This window comes from Sarcophilus harrisii, chromosome 2 (assembly GCF_902635505.1).
Source record: "Sarcophilus harrisii chromosome 2, mSarHar1.11, whole genome shotgun sequence".
NCBI lineage: Eukaryota > Metazoa > Chordata > Mammalia > Dasyuromorphia > Dasyuridae > Sarcophilus > Sarcophilus harrisii.
The window spans coordinates 317,132,784-317,149,875 of record NC_045427.1 but is presented as its reverse complement, the minus strand read 5'-3'; the positions used below and the strand labels follow the sequence as shown (position 1 = coordinate 317,149,875).

General features: G+C 37.6%; 1 protein-coding gene across 1 annotated transcript in view; it reads right to left on the bottom strand.

The window, feature by feature from the left end:
* The window catches only part of PPM1A (protein phosphatase, Mg2+/Mn2+ dependent 1A), a 66,536-nt gene extending 52,288 nt beyond the window's left edge, over window positions 1-14,248 (bottom strand). The window contains exon 1 of the mRNA XM_031952681.1: window positions 14,144-14,248. The gene's annotated coding sequence lies outside the window, so the exon portion shown is untranslated. The remainder of the gene's footprint in view (window positions 1-14,143) is intronic.
* Between the last annotated feature and the right edge of the window lie 2,844 nt (window positions 14,249-17,092).

Here is a 17,092-nt window from a genome sequence, read left to right as displayed (position 1 = left end):
CCCCCAAAAAAATTTGGGGACCATTTGCTCAAAGCTCCCTCTTCTCCCCTTTCTTTCTAATCTACCTCATGCAAATATCTTGCCCACTTTTTTCTCCTTCACTTCTGTTTTGGATAAAGAGGTAACACTTCTTGTCAACGCCATCTCCTTGCCCCCTTGATCCCAGCACCTCCTATATTCTTGGGAAGATTGCTCCCATTTTAATCCCACTCTTTCAAATCTTCAAACTTTCTATGTGTAATGAAGTATTTCTTGCTGTCAACAAAACACCCCATGTCTCTCCCATTCTCTCTTCAATAATCAATCACATTAGCTATTGTCCTTGCTATCGCCCCTTCTTGGAGAAACTCCTTGGGAAAGTCTAGACTATGGGCCTCCCAAGTCCTTCTCTCTTACTTTGTTATTAACCTATCTACAATCTGGCTTCTGAGCTCATTAGTCAACTGAAACTGCCCTTACCAAATTTAATAGCCCTTACTCAAATAGCATCCTTCTTTATCTCTGCAGTCTTTGACACATGATCACTTTCTCCTTCTGGATTCTCTTTCCTCTCTACGTTTTCACAACATTGTTCTCTTCTGATTCTGCTCTTGCCTATCTGAAGGTTCAGTCTTATTAAATTCTTCATTCACTTCACACCCACTAACTCTGAGCATCCCATAAAGTTTTGTTCTTGACCCTTTTTTCTCCCTCCATAATATCTCTATTAGTAATTTCACCACCTCTGATAAGTCCAATTATCAACTCTATGCAAATGATCCTAAATATCTAGCCTCAGTCTCTACTCTGTGTTCTAATCCTATGCCATCATCTTTTGCCTTTTGGCCTCTAGACTAGATGTCCTGTAAGCATCTCAAGAACATGAACAAAACAGAACTCGTTATCTTTTCCCCAACTCCTACTTCTTTCCAACTTTCCTATGATTACAGGGAACACTACCAACTCTCTTGTTATCCAGAATTATAACCCTGGTTTCATCCTTAACTTCCTTTTACTCACCTCACATAACCAACACTTGCTAAATCTTGTAATTTTCTGCTTTCACAGCCTCTCCTAAACATCATCCTCTTCTCTTCCTTCAAAAATCAACCCACTCTAATTCAGGCTTTTATCACCTCTCTCCTGGACTATCAAATAGCCTTCTGGTCTCTCTGTTTCAGAAATCTTTCCCACTTCAATTCAGCTTCCATTCAATTGCCAAAGTGATCTTCCTAAGACATAGGTTCATTCCTTTACTCAGTAAATTCTAGTGGCTGCCTATTACCTGCAGAATCAAATATAAGTTTCTTAATTTGGCATTTAAAAACACTTTACTATCTGACTTCTTCCTTCCACTATACACAGCTCCACACATTCTTAAGATGAAGCCACATTATCCTATTGTACTTGACATTCAACCTCCTGCTTTTGTATTGGCAGTCTCCTATGCCTGGAATGCTCTACTTACCTCTTCTATACCTTTCACTTTTTTTAAGTTCTTTCAAAATTCAGGTCAAGAGTCACCTCCTACGGAAAGTTTTTTCTAGTCCCCTTAGCTATTTAGTGCTTTCACCCCTGAGATTATCTTCCACTTACATTCTATATAATCTCATATGTACTACATATTTTCATGTTTGTCTTTCTATGTAAATGAGAGCTTCTTGAGGACATGAACCATTTCAGGGTTTCTTTATACCCTCAGTGCTTAGCACAATGTTTGGCACATAGATGCTGAGGATTCATGGAGGACATAGTAAATTAACAGATATCCATATCCTAAATCTATTCCATTCATAGCAGACACAATTTTTATAAGCTGTCAATGAAACAAGAGCTGATCTATAAAAGAAAAGCTAGCTGAAATGTGTTAACATTTTTGCTCTGGAAAAGAGAATCATATTCTCGAACACAGATTTCTTACAACCATATTCCAATTCATATCCTTTTCTTCTACCATGACTCAAGAATATTTTCTTGCATTAAAATTAATTTACTATTTTCCAAAGTCCCACATGCCCATTCCCACTTTTCTCTCTTAATGCATTCTAATAATTACACCAATTTCTCCATACTTGGAATGATGATTATCATGGCTTTCTTGTTTCTTCCATAAACCACAGAAATTCGAGTTTTGGTGTCCCAAAAGACTATATCCTAAGTTCCGTATTTCTCGCTACACTCTTGATGACCACATCTATTATTATCTTGTTAAAATTAACTCTATTCTGATAATTACCATTTCTTTATATCCAGCCTTCTTTTCTCTCATTAACTCCAGTCATACACGCTGTCTGTTAGACATCTCCACTTGGGAATGTCCTAGAAATATTTCAAATTCAATCATGTCCAAAACAGAGCTCTTTGTATTTTCTTCCAAGCCCATCTCTCCCCTAAATTTCCTTCTTTTTGTGGAGAACAATGAGTTTCACAATTTCAAACCCTCAGCTGTCAAGTCTTGTTATTTCTTCTACCTTCAAAACATCTCTCCCATCTGTTCCCTTCTCTCCTTTCACCTACTTCTTTACCCTACTTCAGATCCCCATCATCACTCACTCTGCCCCCTAACTGGCTGTCTTTAGTACCTCTTTTGTCCAATTTATTCCTCTTTCCTCCTCTCCGATCTTGCCAGCTGCCAAACTGATATTATTAAAACTTAGGTCTGACCATTCTACCCCTACTCAAAAATGCCCACTTCCTACCTGTTCTCTGAAATACTAGCCCCTCATTCTGACAGTTAAAATGTTCTATATGAAAAGCTTTCAATTTATCTTTCTTCATATTACTCTCTCCCTTCTCTATTCTAATACAATTGTACTGGCTGGTTTAGTCACCCCTAAACATAAAATTAAACGTTCAGTCTTCATGCATTTGCATATGTTGTTCCTTGCCATGTATGAAATGCATTCAATTGTTTTTCACTTTTACCTTGTAGAATCCTTAGCTTCTCTCAAAGCAAAGCTTAAATGCTACTTCCTAAATATCTTTTCTGATAGCAGTCTTCCTCTCAAAATTACTCTGTACTTAATGTGAAGTTCTTAAGAGGACCTGGTTTATTTTTACTTCTATCTACAGGACAGAGTTAATGCATGTGTTTGATTTTATTGACTTAGGATATTAACTAGGATAAATAAAGTAAGACTGAATTACAGTCCTTTTATTAACAGATTCATTGTAGGATCTTGGACTAGTTCACTTAATCTCTCCCAGTCTCAGTTTTGTTATCTGTATAATGAGAGTCTAGTCCTATGTCCTACCTATGGTCCTATAGTTGCTCATAAGGAAATTAAATAAAAACATAAAGAAATTGGTCATATCACATAATCTATAAAGAGCGATAACCCTTATGTACACCACAGTAAATGTTTTTTTCTTTGACTTCTTTCCATTTCCAGCACTATTATTAGATAAGAGTTCTTTCCATTTCCACTGAATTTTTTTTTTTTAAATTGGAGGGGGGGGGGGGGGAATGTCTGGTAAGTAGCCCAATTATCTTCTGTAAAATTAGTACTTAATAAAAAAAAAAAAAAAGTGGTCTCTGTACAAATTTCTAAAGCTTAGAAACTTTCTTTGCAATCATTTCAACTATTTACTAAGCACTTGCTATTTGGCAGCTAGCAGGTGCAGTGGATAGTGTGCCACCCCTGGCACCAGGAAAACTCATTACCCTGAGTTCAAATCTGTTGCCTCAGTTTCCTCATCTATAAATGAAGGAAATGCAAGACACTCCAGTCAAATGGGGTTCACATAACTAAAATGATTGAACAACAATTATCTGCCAAGTACTGTGTTGAATACTGGGAATATAAATATAAATTCTAATCTCAGGAAGCTAAGAATCCAGGGAAAGACATGTATACTAACACCTAGAATACAAGAAAAAGTGAAATAAGTGCACAATAGCAGTCCAGGCAGCAAACTATAAGAAAAGGTCAAAGAAAACACAGTGCAAAAAGTAGCCCATGAGTTAGGTTTTAAAGAATAGTACTTCAACCAATGAAGAATAAAATGGGTAACAAATTACATAATGCAGTTTAGACCTCAACCCAGGTCTTTGGACTCCAAATCCAATGCTTTTCCCCTCTGTACTATCATCTAGGAAGCTTGATGGTTCAATGAGTAGAGCACTGTGCTTTAACATTAGAAAGATAAGTTCAAATCTAATCTTAGACATCTTGTTTCCTTATCCGTAAAATGGTTTTGCAAGGGTCAAATAAAACAATATTTGTAAAGTACATACTAGGTTTTTAATAAATGTTTCCTTTCTTCCTTCCTACCACATTACCTCAGGTAACTGCAAGAACAGTGGTCCTATGTATACTTATATTGTATTTAATTTATACTTTAACATATTTAACATGTATTGGTCATCCTGCCATCTGGGGGAGGGGGTGGGGAGAAGGAGGGTAAAAATTGGAACAAAAGGTTTGGCAATTGTAAATGCTGTAAAATTACCCATGCATATAACTTGTAAATAAAGAGCTATAATTAAATAATAATAATAATAATTTAAAAAAAAAAAAAAAAAAAAAGGAATAGCGGTCCTGATTTGGAACTATGCCCGGGACTACCAAACAATGCAAACCCTTTGACATAGTAGTGCTACTGGGGCTGTATCCCAAAATGATCATAAAAGAGGGGAAAAGACCCACATGTACAAAAATGTTTGTGTGTAAGTTCTTTTTGTAGGGTCAAGGAATTGGAAATTTAGTGGATGCTCATCAATTGGGGAATGACTGAATAAGTCAAGGTATTTCAATGCAATGGAATACTATTGTTCTATAAGAAACGATGAGCAGGCTAGTTTCAGCCTGCAAAGACTTGCACAAACTGATACTGAGTGAAATGAACAGAACCAGGAGAATATTGTACACAGTCACAGCAAGATTATGGAATGATCAACTACAGCAATACAATGATCCAAGACAATTCCAATAGACTTGGGATGGAAAATGTCAAGAAAAAGACTGTGGAGACTAAATGTGGGACAAAGCATCCTAGTTTCATCTTTTTTGTTGTTTTTTATTTCTCATGGTTTTTCCCTTTTGTTTTTTTTCCCCAAACATGACTAATATAGAAATGTTTTTAAAAATTATACATGTAGGTTTTTTTTTTTTTTTTGTGTGTGTGTGTGTGTGTGTGTGTGTGTGTGATTGTTTGTTCTCTTGGGGAGAGGGGAGAAAAAAATTTGAAATTCAAAAATCTTACAAAAGTGAATGCTGAAAACTATCTTTACATGTAATTGAAAAAAATATACTATTAAGTGGGAAAAAAAGAATAGTGGTGCTGATGATTAAAAATAAAGAAGCTGGAGGGAAGGAGTATATTTGGCAAGAAGATGAAGGATTCACAATTTTAAAGACATTGAGTTTAAGTACTCAGATACTCAGTACTTAAGATATCCATTTATTTATAGACATTGATATGGGCACAATATGCATAAAATACTTACAGATAAAGGTACTTTTGGAAGATTTTCTTGATTACTTTAAATTAAGTCTTTATATATTCATAGTTACAAACCATCCTCAAAACACATTTAGATCTTTTAGTGTTAGAGCTGGAAGGGATCTAGGAAATCATCTAAGCAAAACCTCTCATATTATAGATGAGGGAATGCAATTATAGCAATTATAAGCAAGTGAGTATAGAATGCTGGACTAGGAGTCAGAAAATCCTGGGTTAAACTCCCACTTCAGACACTTACTAGGTAAGCGGTCTTAGCCAAGTCACTTAATTCCCTCAGCCTGACTTTCTAAGTCAAATCTGTCAAATGAGAGCGGTAGAAATGATAGTCTCTACCACCTTTTATAATTCTGAAGTAGGATCTCTCCCACAACGATGTATGATTTCTACATTTGGGAGTGGGGATGGGGAAGAGACACACAAACCCATCATTTATTTTCCCTACAATATTGTAACTTTAGGTTTATCTATGACTTTTCTCAAGTCTCACATTCAGTCAAATGGATTTGAATGCCACACTTAATTACTACTTGTTTTACCATCCTAGTCTCAAGGCATGAAGGAGGTCCAGGCAATGAACTATGAGAAATCTGATGAGGGAGGGACTGTATTCAGCTGAGAAAAGAATCAAGGAAGACTTCTTGAAGAAGGTGGCACATGAATTAGGTTCTGAAAAATAGGCAAGCCTTCGACCAATGGAGAGTATCCCCTGGTTTATACTGGAAATGCCATTTTGTTATCATCTACCTAGACTAGTTGAATAGACAGATGGGTTCTACCACCTCCACTATATTCTCTCCAGCAATACATTTAACTGTCAAACTTCTATCAGTCCAATGTTCCTTATACAGAATGCTGGTCAAATCTCTCTGTTCAAAACCTCCCAATGATTTATTATTGCCGAGAGTAAAATTTGCACTTTAGTCTAGAATTCAAGAACTTCTATAACCTGCTATTACCTTATTTGTTCAGATTTCTTTTATACTACATATGTAATACGAGCCAAACAGAACAGGAGTACTCACTATATGTTCCCTGCATTTTCCTGATTTATACCTTTAATCATAAAAATTTTAAAATAATATTTTATTTTTCCATATACATGCAAAGATAGTTTTTAACATTCACCCCAAATCTCTGTGTTCCAAATCTCTCTCCCCTTCCCTCCTCCCCAAGACAACAAGCAATTCAAATATGAATAACAGAATAAATATTAAATAGAATAGTGGTGCTGATTTGGAACTATGCCCAGGGCTATCAAACAGTACAAACCCTTTGATATAGCAGTGCTACTGGGGCTGTATTCCAAAGCAATCATAAAAGAGGGGAAAAGATGCAAAAATGTTTGTATAAGTTCTTTTTGTAGTGGCAAGGAATTGGAAATTGAGTGGATGCTCATCAATTGGGGAATGGCTGAATAAGCTATGGTATTTTAATGAAGCAGAATTCTATTGTTCTATAAGAACAACAGTCAAACATGTACAGTTCTTCTAAATGTATTTCCATATTCATCATGCTGCACAAGAAAAATCAGCTCAAAAGGGGAAAAAAACACAAGAAAGAAAAAAAAAAAAAAAAACCAAGCAAACAACAACAAAAAAGTGAAAATACTATGATCCACATTCACCCTCCAGAGCTCTCTCTAGACACAGATGGCATTTTCCATCACAAGTATACTGGAATTGCCTTGGAATCCTTTCATTGAAAAAGAGCCAAGTCCATCATAAAATCTTGTTACTGTGTACAATGTTCTCTTGCTTCTGTTTACCTCACTTAGCATCAGTTCATATAAGTCTTTTCAGGTTTTTCTGAAATCCAACTTTCTTTCAGAACAACAATATTCCATTACCTTCATATACCATAACTTATTTAACCATTCCCCAACTGATGGGCATCCATTCAATTTCCAGTTCCTTGCCACTACAAAAAGGAGCTGCTCCAAACATTTTTGCATATACAGATCACTTTTCCTTTTTATGATCTTAGGATACAAACCCAGTAGAGACACTGTTAGCTCAAACAGTATTTATAGCTTTTGGGGCACAATTCCAAATTGCTCTCCAGAATGGTTGGATCATTTCATGACTTGACCAATAATGTATTAGTTTTCCCCAATTCCCTCCAACATTTAACATTATCTTTTCCTGTCATCTAAGTCAATCTGAAAGGTGTGAAATGGAACTTCAGAGTGGTTTTCATTTGCATTTCTCTAATCAATAGTGATTTGGAGCATTTTTTCACATGACTAAAAATAGCTTTAGTTTCTGAATTTTGAAAATTCATCTGAAAATTGTCTGTTCGTATCCTTTGACCATCCAATTAGGGAATGGATTGTAGATCATACTACTTCCTATGCTTGTAATGCCCTCTCTGGTGAATTCTAATGTGTCCAGCAAGATGGTACAAGGGAAAGAGCTCTGGGATTGGAAATTTGTAAGACCTGTGTTCAACTTTGGCTTTAAGACACTTGTTAGCTATCCTGGGCAAGTCACTTAACTTCTATTTGCCCCAGTTTTTTTCTACTGTTTAAAAAAAAGCCTACATCCTAATGGTGACAATGAGAGATGACATTTGTAAAGTGTTTAGTACAGTGCCTGACTAACTATTGTTGTTATTATTGTTGTCTTCAAAAACTCAAATGCCACCTCCTTAATGAAAGTTCCCTTGATCCAAGTCAGTAATGACCTTTCCCCAGTAGGATATCAAATGCACATATTACTGTTGATAGGTATATGTGTATTTGTCATATCCCCTCTTAGACTACAAGCTGTATGCATTTCTTACTCAACCTTTGTACCTTGCTTAAGGCCTGGCATAAGACTTTTCAGACTAGATATTTCTCTTTCAAGATAGCTAAGATCTTTATGATATACTTACTTAACATTACTTTGAAAAACACCAAATACTATACTTTTATTTCCATAAATCCTCAAACCTAATCTAATCCTTTTAAAAGCTGCATAGAAAGGAGATAAAACCATTTGACAATAAAGTCAAATGTTTCTTTTCATTTCATATTCTTTACATTAAAAAGTGCTATTTTAAGCATAAAGGTCATGATTTAGAGAGGGACCCTTAAGAGGTTATAGTCTGATCCCATGATTTAACTGATGGGGAAACTAAGACCAAGCAAGGTTGCATGAGTTTTAAAAAAATCAAATATTCCTAAGCTTTTTTCCCAATTAAATAATCTTTCTGATCTCTAAAAATCAGCTAAGTCAAATTCCATACTCTTTGGCTGAATCAAAAAATCAGAACTACAAGGGACCTTAGAGGTTCCTAAATTCAATCAACCTCCCAATTAAAAAAAAAAAATCTTCTAAAATTTCCTTAACAGATAGTTGACAACTTTAATTCATCGCATTCTTTATTTTTTAAAATACCAGCGATTTCTTATGTTAAACAAAGTTGAAAGGTTCTAACTATTCTTAGACTGAGGAGTGGAATGATATTTATTTTCAAATGGCATTGGTTGGAATGTAGCCCTAACACCGTTAAGTGGAAAGCAAGCATCACAGAATAATACTAAAGATTATCCCTTAAAGGAGGGAAAAAGTGGTCTTCTTTGAATTTCTAGTGGTCTTTCAAATTTGTACAGCCTCTTGCCAATAACTTGGTATAGAGGAAAAAGTAATGGACCTGGGTGTCAAAATAGACCTAGAGATACGAAACCTGGTTTGTTTACTACTATATAACTATTCGATAGTTTTTTAGTCATGTTGATAACCCTATTTTAATGATGCAGAATTCGATTTTTCTATAAGTACAATCAAACACGTACAGTTCTTCTAAACATATTTCCATATTCATCATGCTGCATAAGAAAAATCAGCTCAAAAGGGAAAAACACAAGAAAGAAAAAACAACAACAAAGGGATGACTATTGATAAGCTCATTTGGGGTTTTCTTGACAATGATATTAGAATGTTTTGCCCTTTCCTTTTCCAACTCATTTTACAAATGAGGAAACTGAGGCAAACAGGATTGAGGGATTTGCCCAGGGTCACATAGCCAGTAAGTGTCTAAGGCTAGATTTGAACTCAGGAAGATGAGTCTTCCACACTTCAGGTCCAGCACTCCATCTACCGGCACCTAGCCGCCCCTACTATGTGACCATTGGCAAGCCATTTAAACTTCAGAAGGCTGTTAAAATATTTGTTATACAGTTACAATATTAAACTCTGAATTTTTATGCTATAGATTCAGATCTCTTAATTTAGGCTACAAATATGGGGATTATGGAAATGTTAATTTAAGACAGTCAGTGGATACCTACATATAATATTAGTGCCTGTAGAAAATTTAGATGTTTGTCCACTGCTCATTCTTAAATCCATTTCTGAGATTTAAAAAAAAAAAAAATAGAACTACATATTAATATAGTCTTCCTTTTTATCAGGATTTTAAAGTCTCATGCATTTTAGAGAAAATAATTCTCTTATTCATTCTCTTTAGATCCTCCTACTTGTCTCAGCTACAGGGAAACTGAATTAGCTGATCTACAACTAGAAGATACAAAGGTAAAATTCTCTAAAAGTGTATTATGGAAAAGTCAAGCCCAATCTGAAGTGTACAACTTAGCTATCTAATGTGGATGAGGTATGGAGGGTGAGAATGAACTCAACTTTGTATTTTAGTATCATTATTAATAAATACAATTGTCTAAGAGAACAAAAGTCCAGCTTTATTACAATCTAATCAATTGAATTTTAAAACATTTCTTTACAGAAATGGTTTCAGATTAAAAAAAATGAAAATTTCTATCATGTTACTTCTGAGGACATAAAGTCATTTAATTGTTATCTAGAAGCCTTTTTTAGTGCAGTAGTTGGCGAGTCAGTCTCATTATTGTTACCTAGTTGCCTTATTACACTTCTCCCCTTCTCCAAGGTTTACATATTTGACAGTGGCACACTTTGTTTCACATTATTTTTCAACCCTTAAATAACTCTGGTAAAACTGATGCCTGGTCAATCAATGAGTTAAGTATTTAATAAATCACCTACTGAGAACACAAAAACCAGAGGAGCACATACCCTCAAGCAGTCTGAATTCTGGCAAAGTGGCAAACAAGTATACAGATAAGTACAGCCCTCAATTTGTACATACCTATGTGAATGTGTCAGTCTCTCAATTTATTTTATGCCCTCTGAGGGTAAGAACTGTTTTATTTACATCACTGTCATCATAGCAAGGGGTTAACAGTGCCTGGCAAATAGCAAGAGCTTTATAAGAAGGTTTCTAACTGATACAAATAAAAAATACATACAAAGTAAAATGCCAAAGAATTTGGAGCGGAGTCAGTATGACCAGCTGGGTGGGGGAAAAGATGAGATAGATCAGTAAGGTCCTTATAAAAAAGATGAAGCCCAAACAGTTTTTGATTTGAAACTAGGGTTAGTTATTCTAAAAAGGCAGAGAGGAAAAAGGTATGCATCCCAGTTATGGGAAACACATTGTACAAAGACACAGATGGAAGAAACAAGGTGCTGGGTGAGGAACAATCACTAGAACATCAACCTTGGACTGCAGAATGGATAAAAGAGAATAATAAAAAAATTATACTATTAATGTGCAGCTAGGTGGATAGTGAGTCAGGGCCTGATATCCAGAACACTTATCTTTCCTGCAAATATGGCCTCAGACACATACTAGTAATGTGAGCCTTGACAAGTCACTTAACCTGTTTGCTTCAGTTTTCTCAAATGTAAAATGTGAAGGAAGTGGGGCCCTGAAGAGTAGGAAACAACTGAGCAACAACTAATGATAATTAATAATGTCATTTGCATGTCACTTTAAAGTTTATAAGTGGTTTTACAAACATTTCATTTTACCCTCACAACTCTGGGAAATAGGTTCAATTATTATCTCCATTTCATAGGTAAAGAAATTGAACCATAGAATTTGTCCAGTTTCCCACAGTTGGGAGGAGTCTGCAAGATCTGAACTCAGTTCTTTTTTATTCCAGATCCAGTATTCATCTACTCATTTAATGAGTACTAAAGGTCAACTGGAACCAGATATTCATGGATCATTATCATTCTCTTTTTTTTAATAGTGGGACTCATTTCATGGTGGAAAAAATGCCAAATCCAGAGGGTTCAAGTGAACATATTTTTGTTACTTGCTTAATATTTTAAGTAAATAATAAATTATGGAAAATTTTTAAAATATGTAAATCTAGTTAACATAAGCAAGATCCAGCTTGAATTGCCAGAAAAACCTTTATGATATGCTGTTATAATGCCATTCATATCAACTATCAAGTGTGAATGGCTTGTACAGACCTGTAGTTTCAGCTAACTTTTCTCTAGTTACCTCCATCCTCCTCCCAAGAGTTTCTCACAGCAATATCCCTAGATTTCCCAAAGGGAGGGAAAAAAATCAACAAAGGTTCTCTACAGGAATACTTTTTTCCAGAGAACAAATGAAAAGCAATGTTGAAAGGATGTATGTTTGTATGTATGAAAAAGAAATACTTCAAACAACACTCAATAGAGATCATAATCCTGAAATACTTTATATAAAATATGTAATTTTATATATTATAGAATTATAGAATAGAATATAGTATAAAATATATACTTTATATAAAATTCTCCAAAAAAGCAATTATGGAATTATGGAAAAATCAAAAGAATATGTTTAGATTAAATTTCAACCTCTTCGGATCTCAGACTATAAACACAATGAAAATACAATGAGAAATGTTAAATTATAACTAATACGATTTAATGCTTTATATCCTTTATTGAAAAGTGCTATTACTGAAATATATAAACTGAGGAAATTCCTAACAACATTTAGAAATGTGCTCCATAAGTATGAGCTAACCAAAAAATCATTAGGATTCTATAATTCCTGATCACAAAAGGGAGTAGTTTTGTGCTTGAATGTATTCAATCAAAAAACTGAAACATTATTTTATGTATCAAGTGAGAAATTGTTGGATGAGTTACACTTTTCTCAAGCATTTATTTCCTCATCTGAAAAGTAAGGATATGACATTAGATGATTTTTTTCAACTCTAAAAACTTCTGAGTTTATAGAGGCTCTCTTCACCTAAGGGTATAGAGTCATACCTGGAATGGATCTTAGAAATCATGTAATCCAACTCCTTCATTTTTACACATAAGGAAAATGAAGACCCAAGGAAATGCTGACTTGCCCCAAATCACACTGATTCTAAGCTGCCCACATATCTGAACCTAAACTGACCTGAATTTCTCTACTGTGCCAGATTACATATTACTAAGATCAAATGATTTGCTTTTGTAAGCACATACTAATAATTACATTTATGTAACAATTTCAAAAGTATACGAAGTTCAAATCTCACAAAGTTTAAATGTTTTTTTTAGAAAAATTCAGAAATCTCTAAGCCCACTCAAGTACCCAAAGATGTCTTACTGTGGGGGAAAAAATATTACTTTATTCTAGCACTACCATATGCTAAATCACCTCTCAAACATATATCCTACTCATCAATTCACTATGGACTTAAAAGGCAAATGGACAAAACTAAGCAGGTTTCTTAGAGTGAACAATTCAAATTAAAGTATTTAGTGATTTTTTTTTCAACACCCTGTTTGGTACAAGAAGAGAAAAAGAAAGAAGGAAGGGGTGCTTACTAGATCACGTTTTCAGGATTAAGAAACCTTTTGGGCTTTTTTGAATACCCAGTTTATTTTCACAAGTTATCTCAGACAATTTGTTTAAAAATATGCAAAGATGCATCCACCGTACTTCAACTACACTGTAATGACTAAGAATTGTTTACCTCCTTGTACGACCACCCTTTAAAGGCTAAGAGAAAAATCAATACATTTAATTTTAATAGATCTGGTTTCCGTTTACCTGCAATAAACCGACTGCCAAATAGACAAGACTCAAATTTAGCTAGCTCCTAACTCACCTACTCTTCTCCCCCAACACCTTTCCATCATCTAAATGTTCTCTCCAACTTCTCCCCAAAACAAATATAGTTTAATCAACTAACTACCTGAAGCAAAATTATACCTACTTCCCCCCGGTGTAAGAATTGTTCCCACATTTGGATTCTGATCATCTCGGCCAAAACCTCTCTACTTCTTTCCCCCACGAGTCGGGGTATCGGAGGACCAAGCGCAAGCTGATGGAGGGGACATCTGGGCCATTTCAAAGCCCAGCACGTTCCTATCTCCCTAAAGGGGGGGAAAAGTTAAGAAAGCCGGTGGTCCTAAATGCCCGAATTTTCCGGCCAAAGTACTGGGAGGACTGGCGAAGGCCGAGAGAGGTCGGGACGTGGGGGGAGAGACACACACTAGGGGCAGGAGGAGTGGGGGAGGGTCGCCTTCTCTGACTCAAGCACCGCACTCCCCGCCCCAGCCCCCGCCGCCCGCCCCAGGAGGAAGCGTTAACCCTCGAGCTTCTCCCCGCGGGCGCCTCCCGAGCTCCTCCGTCCGCTCTTCTCCTCCGAGGGGGAGGCCGGGTAAGGGGGTGGGGTTGCTGGGTGTTCCCGGGAGTGCCCGAGCTGCCGCCCCAGCTTGTTTACAGGCCCCGGGCCTGGCCAGGCCGCTGCCGCTGCCTCCTCCTTCTTCTCCTCTTTCTCTTCCTCCTCTTCCTCCTCCTCCCCCCTTGAGGAGGAGCGGCCGTCTCCACCGCGCAGCTCCCGGGGCGGCCTCCCCCTCCCAGGCCCTGCGTTCCCTGGCGCGGGGCTTACCGAAAGCGACCGAAGAAGAAGCGGGTCCCAGGTCCGAGGCGATGGCGGTGGCCCGGCTAGGGAGGGGCGAGGGAAAGAGGGGGAAGGAAAAGGGGTAGGGGGGGGTCACCGCACGTCGCGGGCCGGGCCCGGCCGGGTCGGTCCGGGAGGAGGGAAGGGGAAGGGGGAGAGAGACGGAACGTGTCTGGGACCCCGGCTCGTGGCGCCCTGGCCGCCGCTCAGATCATCGCAGGCATTGGGACGGAGGCGCGGAGCGGGTCCTGAAGGGGAGCAAACCGCGAGTTCATCGCTGGCGGGCCCCGCCGGCCCCGAGTCGATCTCTCCGCCCCCCTCCCCCCACCCCCGCCCCAGCCACCCGGTCCAGCGATCCAGCCGCCGCCGAGTCCCCGAGCTCGGGGCTGAGGAAGCGCCGAGACCCGGTTGTCTCGTTCCCAGGCGCGCTCCCGCCTCTAATGTCGCTGCCGCCTCCGCCTCCTCTTCCCGCGCGCACGCGCGCACGCGCGTTCACGCCCCACTCCCTCCTCCTCCTCTTCCTCCTCTCTTCCCCCCCCCCCTTTTCTTCTTCCCTCCTCCCCTTCCTCTCCCCCCTCAACAGCTGCGGTGCCTTGTAGCAGCTGGAAAGACCCGGATGTTGTTGGGCTGGAACTTCTGCAAGGGTAAGATGGAGGAGGGGCAGGTTAGGAATGACATAATTCCTCTACCCCATCTTCACTCGGCCGCCTCCTCCCCCGCCGCCACCCTGTGAGGGATGAAGAGAATGCGAGCTCGTTCGCTCGGTGGTGTGTTGGTGCAGGAAGGGGGAGGGGGGACTCCCACCTTGGCATGCACTCGGGCCCTCCCCCACCCCCCCACGCCCGGTGCACACATCCTGGCCAGCAGCATCGTCTCCTGATCTCAGTGTGGTTGAGAAAGTGCATGTTTTGTTCTGAGCCCGGTAGAATGTGGTCCCAAAATAGCCCTTCAGAAGCGTGGTTGTAGGCAGAGCTTGGTTTCTGATGAAGACTACATGAATTGTAACCGCCCCAACTAGGCCTTCACATCTCTTAAGCTAGACCTGAAACCCAAATAAACCTTATATGTGAACCCACATCCTATGCACACCTCTACTTTGATCTCCTTAAACACTTTACTTCCAAATGATTTTTCGCCTGTAAATACAAGATATAAAATATCCACACCGGTGTGGCACAAAATATTTTTTAACCAGCCATCCAAAAAATCAATCCTAGGAATAACTTAAGTTCTAGTCATTTCCCTATTTGAAATTACAAATATCTAATGTTATAGCTCTCCCAGCATTTTTACCCACCATTGGTTGACCTTTCAGATCCTCAATAGTCCGTCCCATCTCACAGGGTCATCAAAGAGAAATATTCACTTTGTTTATTCCATCGAATACCCTTTTTGCTTCTCATATATCCATATCTTTTCATAAGGGGCTGTTAAGTGATACAGTAGACAAAGTTCTGGGTCTGGATTATGGAAGAACTGAGTTCAAATTCACTAATAGACTCTTGCTGTGTGTAACTGAGCAAATCACTTAACTCTGTAAAATGAGCTGGAGAAGGAAATAGCAAACCACTCCAGTATTTTTGCCAAGAAAACCCCCAATGAGGTAACAAAGAATCAAATGGTTCTGAAAAAACAAAAACAAACTATATAGTCCCCTCTTTGCCCATGTCACTGTTTTCCTCACAAGTTACAATCACACATACACACACACACACCCTTTCCCTCATGCTCTGATACCCACCTACAACTGCACATAGGATACAAATGAGTTCCTGGTAGATAACAGTCTGGAGTTGGTAAAATTCCAAATTCTTTTTGTAAAGGTTTAGGAAGTGTGGATTTTTAAAGACTTTTAAGACAGAAATATACTTCAATAAAGGTTTAGGAATGAACTGAACAATTGAAATAACTAACACATAACTAATTTCCCATTTTCCTAGACCCTATGGAAAAATCTACTCATGTTTTCGGGAAGCAGTGTATAGAATGACAAGGGAATTAGCCAATGAATCAAAAATCAAAAGTACTACATCACTAGAATATGCTTTTATTGGCTATTTTATCTTACCCTCATCAGCTAGTTGCTTAACCTTTCCATAAATGATACACATAACAGATATGATAACAGAATGAGAATTATTTTTAAAGGAGTAGAAATTTTTAAAGAACTTTGCCACAAAGGAAAAAATGCCACATTTTAAGGGGGGAGTAGTTTGGAAAATAATTTTTTAATTTTTATAACCCAAACATTAAAAATAGGATTATGATTTAATTTTTGGTATACTCATTTTGTCCCTGCTACAAATATAGTACTTTTAAGCCTTGCTACACTGTTACTTCTAAAAACTACTTTGTTACCTAGGCATTCTAACCTTACTTCAAAACAATCCATTATCTATCAGTTACTTTTAAGCTTTTGGAAATATAACAATATTGTTACTGAGTTACAATCCTTTTTCCTGTATTTTCAGAATAAGAAGTTCCCTAAAATTTCCAAATCATCCAATTGTAAATTCCAGCTAAAGATAGTACTTCCCCTATCCTGCCTATTTGGGGGATAGGCTTTCTTAGAGTGATAGAAATGGATAGTTTCTAAATCCAAATAGTAAAAATAAAATGGAATGCCCCTTAATCCCTATGCTTGAGCTTCATTTAAGATCATTTCTCAATTGTTTCCCCTTATATCTGCCCCAAAATAAACTCTAGATTCTTGAGCTTCTCTTCATTTTAAATTTTTAATATGATTAAGAAGAGCACTGTACAAGAACACATAAGACAATTGGCAATAAAAATGTCATTGTGGCAATCATAAAACCCAAACTTGTGAATGTGTGTGTATATTAAACAAAATCTTGATAATCAACATTTTCAACAATTTCCCCCCTACTGATAAATAATTCTTTCAGTTTTATCTCCCATTTCTAAACTTAGATTATT